We start from the raw sequence: 13,679 nt of genomic DNA on the forward strand, positions 1-13,679 counted from the left end.
CTTATTTCTCTAGGATATATTCCCAGGAGTGGGATTGCTGGATAGTATGGTACTTCTACTTCTAGCTTTTTAAGGAAGTGCCAAATTGTTTTCCAAAGTGATCGTACCATTTTACATTCCCATCAGTAGTGCATAAGTGTTCCAGTCTCCCCACAACCTCTCCAACATTTATTATTTTGTTTTTTGGATTAGTGCCAGCCTTGTTGGGGTGAGATGGTATCTCATTTTAGTTTTGATCTGCATTTCTCTAATGGTTAATTATTGTGACCATTTCCTCTTGTGTCTGTTAGCCACCTGAATGTCTTCTTTAGCGAACAGAAGTTTTCTGTTCACATCCTTTGCCCATTTTAATTAGATTATTTGACATTTTATTGTTCAGATGTTGCAGTATTTTGTAGATTTTAGAGATTAGACCCCTATTGGATATGTCATAGCCAAAATTTTTTCCCAGTCTGTGGGTTCTCTTTTTACTCTTTTGGTGAAGTCTTTTGATGAGTGTGTTTGATTTTTAGGAGCTCCCAGTTATCTAGTTTCTCTTCTGGTGCTTCTGCATCGTTATTTACACTTTATATACTATTTATACCATGGGCTCCTAGCATTGTCCCTATTTTTTCTTTCATGATCTTTATCGTTTTAGATTTTATATTTAGGTCTTTGATCCATTTTGAGTTAGTTTTGGTGTATGGTGTAAGGTATGGGTCCTGTTTCATTTTTTGGCAGATGGATATCCAGTTATACCAGCACCATTTGCTAAAGAGACTGTCTTTTCCCCCATTTAATGAACTTTGGGCCTTTGCCAAACATCAGCTGTTCATAGGTGGATGGATTTACATCTGGGTTCTCAATTCTGTTCCATTGGCCTATGTATATGTTGTCGTACCAGTACCAGGCTGTTTCGACTACTGTGGTGGTATAACAGGTTCTAAAATCAGGTAGTGTTGGCACTTTTTCTAATAAGTATCTTTTTCTTACTGATTTGTAGGAGCTTCATCATGTATTGTTATATACTAGTCTTTTTGTTATACAGTGAAGCCCTTTTTCGTAATGTAATTTGGAACTGCTGGTTAATTGAAAAGGTCAATTAAGGTGAACAATCATAAAAAATATGTGCATGACTTAAACATTTCATTTGATGTTCAATGTTATAAATGTACACTCATTCACCAAACTTTTGGTATACAGCCAAAAGGTCATAACCTTTTTCTTTGACTCAAGGCCCACTGATTATAAAGAAATTTCTTAGGACTTCAAAGTGGAAAAGAAATTAAAAGAACTTTGCAAAGCAATGTGAGTGCAGGGTCCTTCTAGATTTTTATATTTCTTTTACACAAATCTTTTATAATTGTCTTACCCGCATCTAATTGGACAATACTAACTTTTTTAGCAACTAGCTTTCATCAATTCTCTAAAACACTGTTTGTTTTGTTATTATGAACCTAATGGGTCTACCACCCAGGCTCTACAGTTATCCATACATACTGAATTTTGTTTCTTCAATATCCCTACTCACACCATACCTCCATCCCCTCAGTATTATTTTGAAGCAAATCCCAGACATATCATTTCACCTGTAAATTTTCAGTACAAAAGGCCTCTAATTCTCCCCTACTCATATTTAATCAGGTTACAAAATATGAAATTACTTATTCACAAAGACAGGTACAACCAGCATATACATACGTTTATTAATTGTTATGGATTGAACTGTGCCTCCAAAAATGTGTGTCAACTTGGCTAGGCTACGATTCCCAGTATTGTGTGACTGCCCACCATTTTGTCATCTGATGTGATTTTCCTATGTGTTGTATATCCTACTTCTATGATATTAATCAGGCAAGATTAGAGGCAGTTATGTTAATAAGGCATGACTCAATCTACAATATTAGGTTATATCTTGAGTCAATCTCTTTTGAGATATAAAAAAGGGAAGCAAGCAGAGAGACAGGGGGATCTCATTATCACCAATCAAGAAGAGCCAGGAGCGCGTGCGTGTCCTTTGGACCTGCGGTCCCTGCAATTAAAAGCTCCTAAACCAGGGGAAGACTGATGACAAGAACCTCCTCCCAGAGCTGAAAGAGAGAGAAAGAGTCATCCCCTGGAGCTGGCACCATGAATTCGAACTTCTAGCCTCCTAAGCTTGAGAGAATAAATTCTTGTTTGTTAAAGCCATCCACTTGTGGTATTTCTGTTATAGCAGCACTAGATAAGTAAGATGGTAATAAAAAACATCTGTTCTACTGGTGGGTACACAGGAACACTGGCATACTGGAGAACATCCTACTAATAACAAGTGTTCAGTACAAAGTGTATTTTACAAAGGAAATGAAGAATATCATTTAATCGTGTGAGTCAGTTAAGTAGAAGTCAATTCAAGCTTCTACTGCATATGTAGAAGCTATTTTCCCCCAGTCTGTTACTTGAATTTTTAACTTTATTATGGTATTCTGTGTTTTCCAGACATTTAAAAATACATGTATTTAGATTTTCAAAAATGCATTTGTAATTTATTTTTTTGTATGATGTGAGGTGGGGATCCACTTCTTTCCAAATGTATAGTCAACTATCCTAGTTCAATTTCCATTTAGACATTACACTTAAGCATTTAAAAGAACCAAAGTGTCAACCTCTAACTTACAAAAAAAGGAAGCTGTGCCAACAGAATAATAAATTAAGAGTCTCAGTTCAGCTTGATAGGATCATACAACACTTCTTACTTTCGAAGGTATTAACTTTAGAAAAGGGTAGCTGCCACCCTACCATGTATTTAAAGATCACATAGCAGTTCCAGGAGTAGGAACAATAATGTTGCTATGCTTGGCTCTCTTATCATTTGGGCTCAAAATTGGATCTCCAAAGAACTGTCATCACAACTGCATAGGTCTGTTTCTGAATCTTACAACTTGTCATACCTGTAAATTTGCACTCACACTGAAATAACCCACACTTAACCAAAAAAAAAAAAAAACCCAACAACATTCCCAAGTCTCCATCCATTCCTTAATACTGCTCCTAGACTACAGTGTCTTATAGACACAATTACTGAATGAATGACTTAGGTAAGAATATGAATATACTCTTCTAAAACAAAATATCCCATGGAAATGTAACTAAATGGTACTAAATATCAAAGTAAAGTTGAAGTTTCCTTTGTCACAATAGGTTGCCTCATCTCAGAGGTCAGTGAACTTTTTAAAAGAGCCCAGTAGTAAAGAGGCTTTGCAGGCCTAAGGTCTCTGTCACACTCCCTGGAGAAGAAAAAATTTCTGTAATGTGGTACTTGACCACATTACAGAAATGAATACTCTCAAAATTAACCACTAACCTTTGTCTCTAAGTTCTTCTCATGTTATAAGCACAGATGCTTCTCAAAATATAAAACTGGAAGTCACCTTAAAGCTAACATTTTAAAAGAGTTAAAATGAACATTAAGTAACTACTGTAAAAAAAAAATATGCCATCTACCCAGTCAAATTCAACAATCTTTTATTCATTATTCTGACAATCAAAACCAAGTAGAAAAAGCCCACTGAATACATGGTCACGATTCATAACTTCATTACTCAAAATACAGAAATAGACTTTTTAAAAGTATACTTACACGAGAACACAAATTTGTACCTTGGATTAGTTACCAGAAATCTCTTTAAACCACTACACAGTTTTGCCAAAATATTGTTTAATTTAGAAAGTGAAACCAAAAACTTCCTTGGCACAGTATTTGTCTCTTTAATTTTAAAATATTAATTTGAATGTTCTATTTTGACAGCCTGATAAGACAGACATTATATTTTAAAGGCACAAAAGAACGGCAGCCATTTTAATGTAGTTAGACCATGTATAAGTATGTACTCACACTCTAAACCATCAAGGTTACTTGTTCACAGGATACATTTGAGGTCCAGGATTGTTGAAAGAGAAAATACTTCTGTGAGGGATGTTAACATTGTTTACAGAAACACTGGGTGTTATACAGAGCAGAAGGGAGTAAAATTAAAATTTAAAAAGTACATAACACCCCTTGATTCCAAAAGCATGATCCACGAAAAAAAAAAAAAAACAGATAAGCTGTACCTCATCAAAATTTAAAACTTTTGCTCTGCGAAAGACCCTGTGAAAAGGATAGAAAGACAGGCAACAGACTGGGAGAAAATATTTGCAAACCACATATCGAACAAAGGACTAATATCTAGAATTATATATAAAGAATTCTCAAAATGCATTAAAAGCAGTGACTCAGACACATGTACACCAATGTTCATGGCAGTATTATTCACAATAGCCAAAAGGTGGAAACGACCCAAGTGCCATCAACAGATAAATGGATAAGCAAAATGTGATGCAGTTAGCCCTCCATATCTGCGAGTTCCACATCCTACCAACCACTCAACCAACCTCGGATTGAAAATATTCAGAAAATTTAAAAGAACGTAATATATAGGCGCACCCAGCTGTAGCCTCCCACCATTTCACATATCCTCAGTATCTCTCCAGCACTCGTTGTTTGAGCATTGTTTGCATCACATATGATGTGTACTATGTAGTTAGGCCTACGGTGGTTGAGTCTGTATTGAACGTGTACAGATTTTCTTTTTGTTATTATTCCCTAAACAATACAACGTAACAACTATTTACATAGCATTTACATTGTATTAGGTATAAGTAATCTAGAGATGATTTAAAGCATACATGAGGATGTGTGTAGGTTATACGCAAACACTACGCCATTTTATATAAGGGACTTGAGCATGCGCAAATCACGGTATACGTGGAGGTCTTGGAATCAATCCCATGAAGATACCGAGGGATGATTGTATGTACATTTAGTGGAGTATTATACAGATACAAAGTGTAATGAAGTTCGGATACATGCCACTACATGGATTAACCTTGAAAACATTATGCTAAGTGACATAAGCCAGATACAAAAGGACAAATACCATAGCATCCCACTTACATGAAATATCTAGAATAGGTGAACCCGTTGAGACAAAAAAAGATTAGTGGTTACCAGAGGATAAGAGAGAGGGAAGGGAAAAGGGAGTTTAAAAAAATGTACACTGAAAATTGGTGAATTTTATGGTACATAAATGATACCTCATTTTAAGAAAAAAAAATTGTGTTGGATGTGAAGGACAACAGTTTTGAATTTTCCATCACTAAAATTAACATTATTACCAAATATAGAATAAAAACAGATATAACCCAAAATAGATATACTAAAAAAAAAGAATTCTCAAAACTCAACAGTTAGAAAACCACCCAATTAGAAAATAGGTAAAGATATGAAGATACATTTCACTGAAAAGGATATACAGATGGCAAATAAGCATGTGAAAACATGCCCAACATCATTAGCCATCAGGGAAATGCACATTACAACCACAAGGAGATATCACTATATACCTATCACAATGAGTCACAACAAACAAACAAAAACAAGTCACAAAACCAACTGATGGCAAAGATGCAGAGAAAATGGATCATTCATTCATTGCAGGTGGGAATATAAAATGGTATAATCCACTCTGGGAAACAGTTTGGTGGTCCCTTACATGCAACTATCATACATCCCTGAAGCTGAACTCTTGGGGATTTACCCCAGAGAAGTAGAAATTTACGTTCACACAAAAACCTGCACAATTATTTCTAGGACTTATTTATTTATAATAGTCATAAAACTGGAAAGAGCCCAGATGTCTTTCAAAGGGTGAATAGTTAATCAAACTGTGGTATATCCCATACCATAAAAAAAAAAAAAGACTACTCAGCAATAAAAAGGAATAAACTATTGATACAGGATGTTCCCTGGACAAATCTCTAGGGAATTATGCTGAGTTTAAAAATCTAGTTTCAAAACGTTACATAGTATATGATTCCATTTACGTAGCATTCTTGAAATGATAAAATTATAGAGATGGAGAATAGATTAGTGGTTGCTAGGAGTCAGAGAGGGAGGGCGATAGCCGTGGCTATAGAAGGGCAACCCACCAGGGATCTTTGTGTTGATGGAACTATTCTATAACTTGGCTGTGGTGGTGGTCATATAAGTCTGCATACTCGACAAAAATGCATTGAACTAAATACACACATGCAAACGAGTGCATGTAAACCTGGTGAAATTTGAATAAAGTGGATGGATGGATTAATTTCCATATCCGGGTTGTGATACTGTACTACTGTTATGCAAGATGTTACCATGGGGGAGGGGGCAGGAGGGTTAGGATCTACAATCTCATAACAAAAAAAATTAAAGCAAAAAGAAAAAAAAAAAGTAGATAAGACCAGCCAGTGGCAGGAGTGGAAATTTTGTGTTAAAGGCTCAACAATTGAGAAGTCAAGGAAGAAGAAAAAAAAAAAGTAATACCAAAAACAGAATTTACAGGCTGTAATTAATGAAAATCATCTCTCCCTCCCTTATGGAGCCTTAACTTCCCCAGGATGTTGTTTATGTCTCTGATTTGACTGTTGTTGTTGTTAATAAACTGTATATATATCTGTTTCTCCACAATACCACCACCTCCATCACCACCATCCCAGACTATAAATTCATAGGGTAGGGACAGTCTTACTAATGGTGATATCCCAAAGGCCTGGCACTTGGTAAAGGAACAAGCTGAATGAGAGTCAATGAATGAATGATGCCTGCATATTCGTTTAAAGTGCCTAGCCAATTAGTTATAAGGCGGTACATACACATTCCCTTACAAATTTCTAAACGTCATGAACCTTAAAAACCACATGGTAATGCACACATTTCACTTTCAAGCAAAAGTTAACAATATAAAAGCAGTATAAGAATATAACATTTGTAATTGGGGGATTTCTGGATCATTCTGTCCAACCATCAAGACGCTTACTTTACAGATTCAAAAACTAAGACAGGTAAAGTGAGTCTTTCAAGGTTACACAACTAGCTAGAGCTGGGACTGGAACCTGAGCCTCTCCAGAGTCCCAATCCATTTCTCTTCTCAGTGAATTGGGTAAGGCTCTCCTTTCTTCATCTACCCCGCCCCTACCCAAATACTCAAGCAAAGAAATATACCTTTTAATCTAAAACACTTGTGTGTTTGTGTTTTAAATAGGGATTTCTTTTTCTAAATAAACTGAATTTACTTAAGCTTTCGATTGTGGCATTACACCTTCCATGGATTTTTTTGGTAGATGTTAAATTACTTCTCATAGCAGGACAATAAGATACTTGATTGTATCATGCAACTAAAATGGCAGTCTACTGTTTCATCCCCATCTAAGTGGCTGAGAAGGCTTTAATTCTCAGATGAGTCTTACATGCCTTACCCTTTAGCAGCTCAATCAAAAAGGAGCTGTTTTATAATTTAAGCAGCCTTAGTCTTATCAAAATCTTGAGTTGATATGCTCACTAAGGGTACTTCGAGGCGTTCTGTCCTCCATTTGCCAATCAAGAACAGTTAAAACTATTTCTTGTTAGAAGCAAAATTACAGAAAAACTTCAAGCGACAATCTGGAAATAAAACTTTAATGAGGTTAAACCTCCGTTATGTTGCAACACGTTACAAAGCGTTAATTTAGAGGTTCTAGAATCAGAACACTACAAGGAATCTTAGTGGTGCTCTAGCCCAACATCCTCATTTTTGCAGATGAAGAAACTGAGGCGTTGATTAAACCATTAACCAATAAAGCAAAACGCTTACTTTTTCAAAAGAATTCACTCAAATGCCATTTTACTCTTATTCTGCATCTCGCTGCCATTTCTTTGAGCAATCGTTGACTTTTCTTTTTAAGTGAAAAGAGCAAATTAATTTCAAGAGGGTTAAAAAAATGCCTTTGGAGGAGATACTGGAGTGATGAGGAGATATGACGTCTTATTTAAAATATGTAACCCCTTGATAGGGTTAAGCAATGAATCATATTCTCCTAGATTTTTCTATGTGCTATAGACATCAGCCACAATTCTTCTCAGGCACTCAAATGAAAGGAAGAGGAAGTGAATAAAGCTAATACTGAATATACAGCACCCATTGAAGGCAAGGATGTAGATGGAAAGAACAGGAAAAAATAAGACCATGCTTCTGCTAGAACCCAGCCGTTTTCTAACATGCCTAAACGTATGGAAGCGAAGATGATAAGGAAGGCAGAGCATCCCTCAAAGTCGAGGGCAGATGCTTCTAGGACAAGAGCGACCACTTATCCCTCAGATAGAGACTGGGAGGGGACAAAATGGAGTTGAGGTCCAGGGGCGCCCTAAAGGTCGTTTGGAGGTCTGGCAAGCACTTGAGGTGCTCCTCTTGAAAGGGTCCTGGCAAAGCACAGTACCCCAATCAGGACCATCGGGGAGCGGCAGGAAGAGGGAGGCCAGGGTCTAAAGGAGCCCAGAACCCAGCAAAGGAAAAGGTAGGATGACCTCGGGGTTCTTTCCGGCCCTGGCTGAGGCAGGCGGGCAGACAGCCCGGGCTTAAGAAGAAAGCGAGCCGATTTGGGGAACAGGAATGCCCACTCAACCTCCTCCCGGCTCAGGTGTAAGACGATGGCCCCTGCGGGGCCCCGAAAGCTACAGGGCAAGGATGCCGGGGCCACAGCCTCACCAGCTGGGGTTACTCACCGCAGGCGCTGCCTACCACGTCTTCCCAGCCAGCCGGCGCCTGCACTCGGGAAGCTGCCGAAAGGGATCCGCGTGCCCGCTATCGCTGGGGCGAGGAGGGGCGCGCCGCGGAGGCCGGAGAAAAAAGCCGCAGCAGCGCGCACGCACCCGGCAGCCGGCAGAGGCGGGGCGAGGCGCAGCGCGAGCCCGGAAAAGACGCGCCCGGAGGGGCGGGCGGAGCGGGGGCGCGCGGTGGTGTGGCTGCGCCCGCCGAATCGCTGGCGGACTAGGACTCGGCCCACCCACGCGCCCGCCCCCGCTTTCCCGGCTACGTCACCCCCCGAAAAGCCGGGGCCCAGCCCCCTTCGAGCGGCCAGGGAGGGGCGCCTTGCGGTGGAGCCCAGGCGACTAACGGCTCCCCGCGGGCTCGCCGCCGCAGGTTGTTGTCCGGCTTTGGAGCCGCCTCAGCTGGTCTGCTTGCAATGTTATCAAGGGTGTTTTCGGAATCTCTCACGCTTGTCTCTCATTTCAGTGAGGCGCAAAACGGCCTCAATCCCGCACCTGTACTGGGTTCCCAGGACTCCACCCCAGGATGAAACTTACCCTCGGGTAATCCTCCAGCCGCCCTTTATAGATACTCATCTTTGGATTTCATTGCTCTTCCTTTAGAGAGAGATCTTAACACTCTTTGACCAAAGAAAGGCATCCTGCTCCTTGAAGACCGAGCTGTTGCATCTGAGCCATTTATCTTGCCTCTCCCTGCGTTAAGACCCCGGTCCCTTCCACTAATGAAATATCACAACGATGCAGGGTTTTTACTTCATGCCTTACATTTCCACGGTGGTGGATTGGTAAAAAGAGCCTACAGTTCAAAAGGAAAAGTCAGAGCAGAATTGTGACATCTTACTGGCCCTGATTGTTGCTTATGAACCGGTCTTACAAATACTGTTCCCAAGATTCAAGAAATTGCTCTGTTAAAAATTAAATTCCAGCGAACTGCCTCAGGACTTCAAAAGGGACCATAATTGCAAATGACCCACTACAAGCTGCCAAGAATATATTACCAAAAGAAGTCACACTCCAGTGCCCTGATGCATAATGGTGGACTAGCTGCTGCTTCCTGCTGGTAATGGACATTTCATTTCACTTTACCTCGGATGCCTCTTTTTTTTCTATGAAAATTTCTTTATTATTGCATTATTTAATAACTTGCTATTTTCCATTTTCCCATAGAATTACCAGAGGAAACAACAACAAATATGTGCATATGTACATACAGTATATGTGTGTACATATATAACTCGTTGCTGTCCAGTCAGTTCCGTTTGGCTGCTAACCGAAAGGTGGGTGGTTTGAACCCATGGTGCTCCTCTTAAAAAAAGACCTGGTGATGTACTGCCATAAAGATTACAGCCGGGGAAACACTATGGAGCAGTTCTACTCTGTCCTATAGGGTTGTTATGAGTCGGAATCAACTCCACGGCACACAACAACTATAACATATGTATATATGCACACATATATATGTGTGCGTATATATACATATATGTATAGCATATGAATGAGCCCTGGTGGCACAATGCTTAAGCGTTAGGTTACTAATTGAAAGGTGGACAGTTTGAACCCACCAGTGGCTCCTCAGGAGAAAAGACCTGGCCATCTGCTTCCTTAAAGATAACAGCCTAGGAAACCCTATGGGGAAGTTCTTCTCTGTCACATGGGGTCACTGTGAGTCATACTCAACCCAACAGCACACAACAATATGTGTATTTGTGTGTGTTTGTGTGTATACCTCAGATTTGATTCTTAAATTAGGAAATTCTTAAACGTTAGTATGTGTCAGAATCTTCTGGAGTGTTTGTTGTAATGTGGGTCCCTGGAGCCATGACCCCCAGATATTTTAATTCGGGTCTGAGTGGGGCTCAGAAATTTGATTTTTAATAATCATCCCAGGTGACACTTTAGTGGTTGAAGCCCACAATTTAAGAGCACAGAGCTATAGCTTTTTGTGTGTTACTACTCTGAAGTTGGATTACTCATCCAATTGCCAACAGGGCCCACACATCTGCATATAGTATGTCTATAAATATTGCTGTGGCAATCATGCAACTTCCTTTTTCAGGACTGACCCAGAAAGTTCAGGACTTCAAACAACAAGTTTAATTGTTATACTTATTTTATGAGATCTTGCTGTAATACCAGAAATAAGTAATCATTTGTCAGCTATAATTCACTGGGTACCTACAGAATACAGAGCACCACTGCCCTCCACCATGTCTAGTAGGATAATACAAAAGAAATTGAAGCAGTGATCATCCTTGCCATAAGCAAACTTAGCATCTAGTTGTGGAATAAAACAGAGACAAATGACCAGTGTAGCACATATATCAGTTTGTTGGATCAAAATGAAAAAAACTTGTAAATCAAGAGTACTTTTGTCAATTCCCTTTACCATCAGTCTCTTAGCCCAAACGTTTTCAGTTAGATAATTTCTTCCGAACACGGAGTCCTCGTCTTACTGAAGTTTCCCTGACTTTACAAAGTATAAAGAAAAGAAAAGGTCCCTGGGTGGTGCAGACGGTTTGCACTTGGCAGGTAACCGAAAGGTTGGCAGTTCGAACCCACCCAGCCACACCAAGGAAGAAAAGGCCTGGCAATCTGTTTCTGTAAGGACTAAAATAGACTACAGCCAAGAAATCCCTGTGGAGCAGTTCTGCTCAACAGATACAGGGTCGCCAGGAGTCTAATTGAACTGGTTGGCACAAGACAGCAACAACAAAGGAAAGAAATCACTAGAGCCTGAAGCTGTTTTTGTTTGTGTGTGTATTTTTAATCAGATAAGAAACTACTTGAATTTTCCAGATCTTTATCCCATAAGCTACTCATTAATGCGCACCGTTCTGGCTGCCTTTATCACCTACCACATCTCACCTTTTCCTCCACATTTAACCACACCCAGGTAGAAGAGGAAAGAAGAACCACATCTTCAAAAAGGAAACCAAGTGTATCTACACTATTTCCAGCTTCTCCTTTTTCTCTTTTTCAGGGTCCAAACAAACCTCGTTTAGTTTCCCATCATCAGAAACCCTCCAGAACTACTGCCGAAAAACCAAACCCACTGCCATCGAGTCGACTCCAGCTCATAGCAACCCTGTAGGACAGAGGAGAACTGCCCCCTAGAGTTTCCGAGGCTATAAATCTTTATGGAAACAGATTGCCACATCTTTCTTCCAAGGAGTGGTTGGAGGGTTTGAACTGCTGACCTTTCAGTTAGCAGCCAAGGCTTCACCACTGTGCCACCAGGGCTCCTCCCAGAACTACTACCCCGGAGCAAAACATTCCCCCAGCCAGCTGTTTGACATTTTAGAGAGAACATTTGCATCATTGTTTACTAGTTAGGAAGACAGGGGATTGTCCTCCCTTTTTTTTTTTTTTACAGAAGACTAAACAGATGCAGGTTAAAGGACTTGTCCACTCAACACAATTCACTAGTAGCAGAACCTGTATCTCCTACTCATGACTCTTCCTAGACCAGGACGCTTGCCACAGCATGATGTTCCCTTGGTAATACGTCCTACCCAGAACTGCCAATCCAATTGGAAACGGTATATAAACACAGAAATGGAAAAGTTAGGGAAACGTGCAGTGCAGTTGAAAAATTCAAAGTACAACCCTAAAACTTACTGAAAGCGTGACAATTAAACTGTTCAAAGCTAAATACAGCTCTGTTAAGCAGGCACTGATATTTAGGCCTCACCCCTTTCACTCTCTGGTAACTAGAAGCCGAAACAGATAGCCAGACTGGCTCTTGGCATTAGTTATTTATGGAAGGGCAGAAAACAACTGTTCTTCATTGACTGTGTAATAAGCCTTTTCATGTTAAACATACTTCACAGGTTTGTACAATAATAATTTCCTCCTGTGGTCCAACTACAAGCAGCAGGACTTTATAATAATATTTGCATAGACAAGTTATGTTAGGTTTTGTTATTAACAAAACTTTATTTTTTGTAGACCCAATAATCAGGCCAAATATTGTCTTCAGTGGTGTGTCTGAAACAACTGCTGAAATCAGAAACCTAGGCACAAGATGATCTCACTGTGAACATAAATAATAACCTAAGCCAGTCCTTTCAAAAATGGTCAAAGGCATAGTTGCTAGATCTAAATGTTAGTTTTGGAGAAATGATTCTTTAATCTTTTCAAATCTTTCTTTTAATTCCAGCACAGCTTATAGGTTTTTTAAATTAATTGACAGACCAAAACAAATGGAAAGCACATAGGCACATAACACTTCTGGATGGGAAGACACAGTATTGTAAAGAGTCGATTCGTCTCCAAATTATCTATGAAATCAGTGTGATCCAGATCAAAACCCAGCAGGATTTTAATGGAACTTAATTTCAGCTTCTCTCTTTAAACTCATTTTTAGTCCTTTATAAACCTAACTCCTCTCCCCTCTAAATAAAATCCTCCAGCATTATCCTTGTAAATTTCCTTAGCAACCTTCCCAAAAGGGGGAAAAAAAGAACAAAATATTCATATTATACAGGATTCCAGGTTTTATAGGTCAGAGGCAAGTAAAATGGGCTGTGGTTGCCATTAAATCTGCAATAAAGTTATCCTTGGCACATTTTTTGCACATGCTCTGTAGTAATTCCAGCTTGGTACTGTTAGGAAAGAGGATGGGTTACCAGCAAAATAGCTCACCTTAAATCGCGTTTTATTACTCTTTCCTTTTCACATACAAGAATATTCAGTTATTTCCGATTCTTAAAGGACAAGTAAAATAACAACAAAATTTTTACATGCCATTTACTCAGAATCTTCAACTATTAGAGCCACTGGGAGGCCGCTTAGTGCAGAGTAGCAGGATGGAAACCACATGGGCTTTGGACTTAGAAAACCACAGACGAAGTTACAGCATCTCGTTCTGAACCTGAGCCTCCTCATCTGTATGCCTGTAGTTATTTTTTCTAAATGAGAATATAGTATACATATTGCTCTACAAAACTACTTTATTCACCTAATAATATGCCACAAACGTCATCCCATGTCATTGTGTGTTTATGTAGCTATCTAATTATACCTCACTCTTTTTTTTCTTTTTACTGCTACATAG

General features: G+C 39.4%; 2 protein-coding genes across 11 annotated transcripts in view; one reads left to right on the top strand and one right to left on the bottom strand.

The window, feature by feature from the left end:
• The window catches only part of ACSL4 (acyl-CoA synthetase long chain family member 4), an 85,646-nt gene extending 76,933 nt beyond the window's left edge, over positions 1 to 8,713 (bottom strand). For 4 of the 5 annotated variants that reach the window (XM_023553912.2, XM_003414805.4, XM_023553911.2 and 1 more), the window contains exon 1: positions 8,579 to 8,712. The gene's annotated coding sequence lies outside the window, so the exon portion shown is untranslated. Of the gene's footprint in view, positions 1 to 8,578 lie in introns of all 5 variants that reach the window. The other variant, XM_010594687.3, reaches the window with a different exon arrangement.
• A 164-nt stretch (positions 8,714 to 8,877) lies between these two features.
• Positions 8,878 to 13,679, top strand: part of LOC111751848 (uncharacterized) — a 72,687-nt gene continuing 67,885 nt past the window's right edge. Inside the window, exons 1-3 of one of the 6 annotated variants that reach the window (XR_010319833.1) lie at positions 8,893 to 9,683; positions 9,791 to 9,900; positions 11,604 to 13,667. The gene's annotated coding sequence lies outside the window, so the exon portion shown is untranslated. Of the gene's footprint in view, positions 9,901 to 11,603; positions 13,668 to 13,679 lie in introns of those variants that run through there. The other 5 variants (XM_064278671.1, XR_010319832.1, XR_010319834.1 and 2 more) reach the window with 5 other exon arrangements.

The sequence above is a fragment of the Loxodonta africana genome, chromosome X (assembly GCF_030014295.1).
Source record: "Loxodonta africana isolate mLoxAfr1 chromosome X, mLoxAfr1.hap2, whole genome shotgun sequence".
Classification (NCBI taxonomy): domain Eukaryota; kingdom Metazoa; phylum Chordata; class Mammalia; order Proboscidea; family Elephantidae; genus Loxodonta; species Loxodonta africana.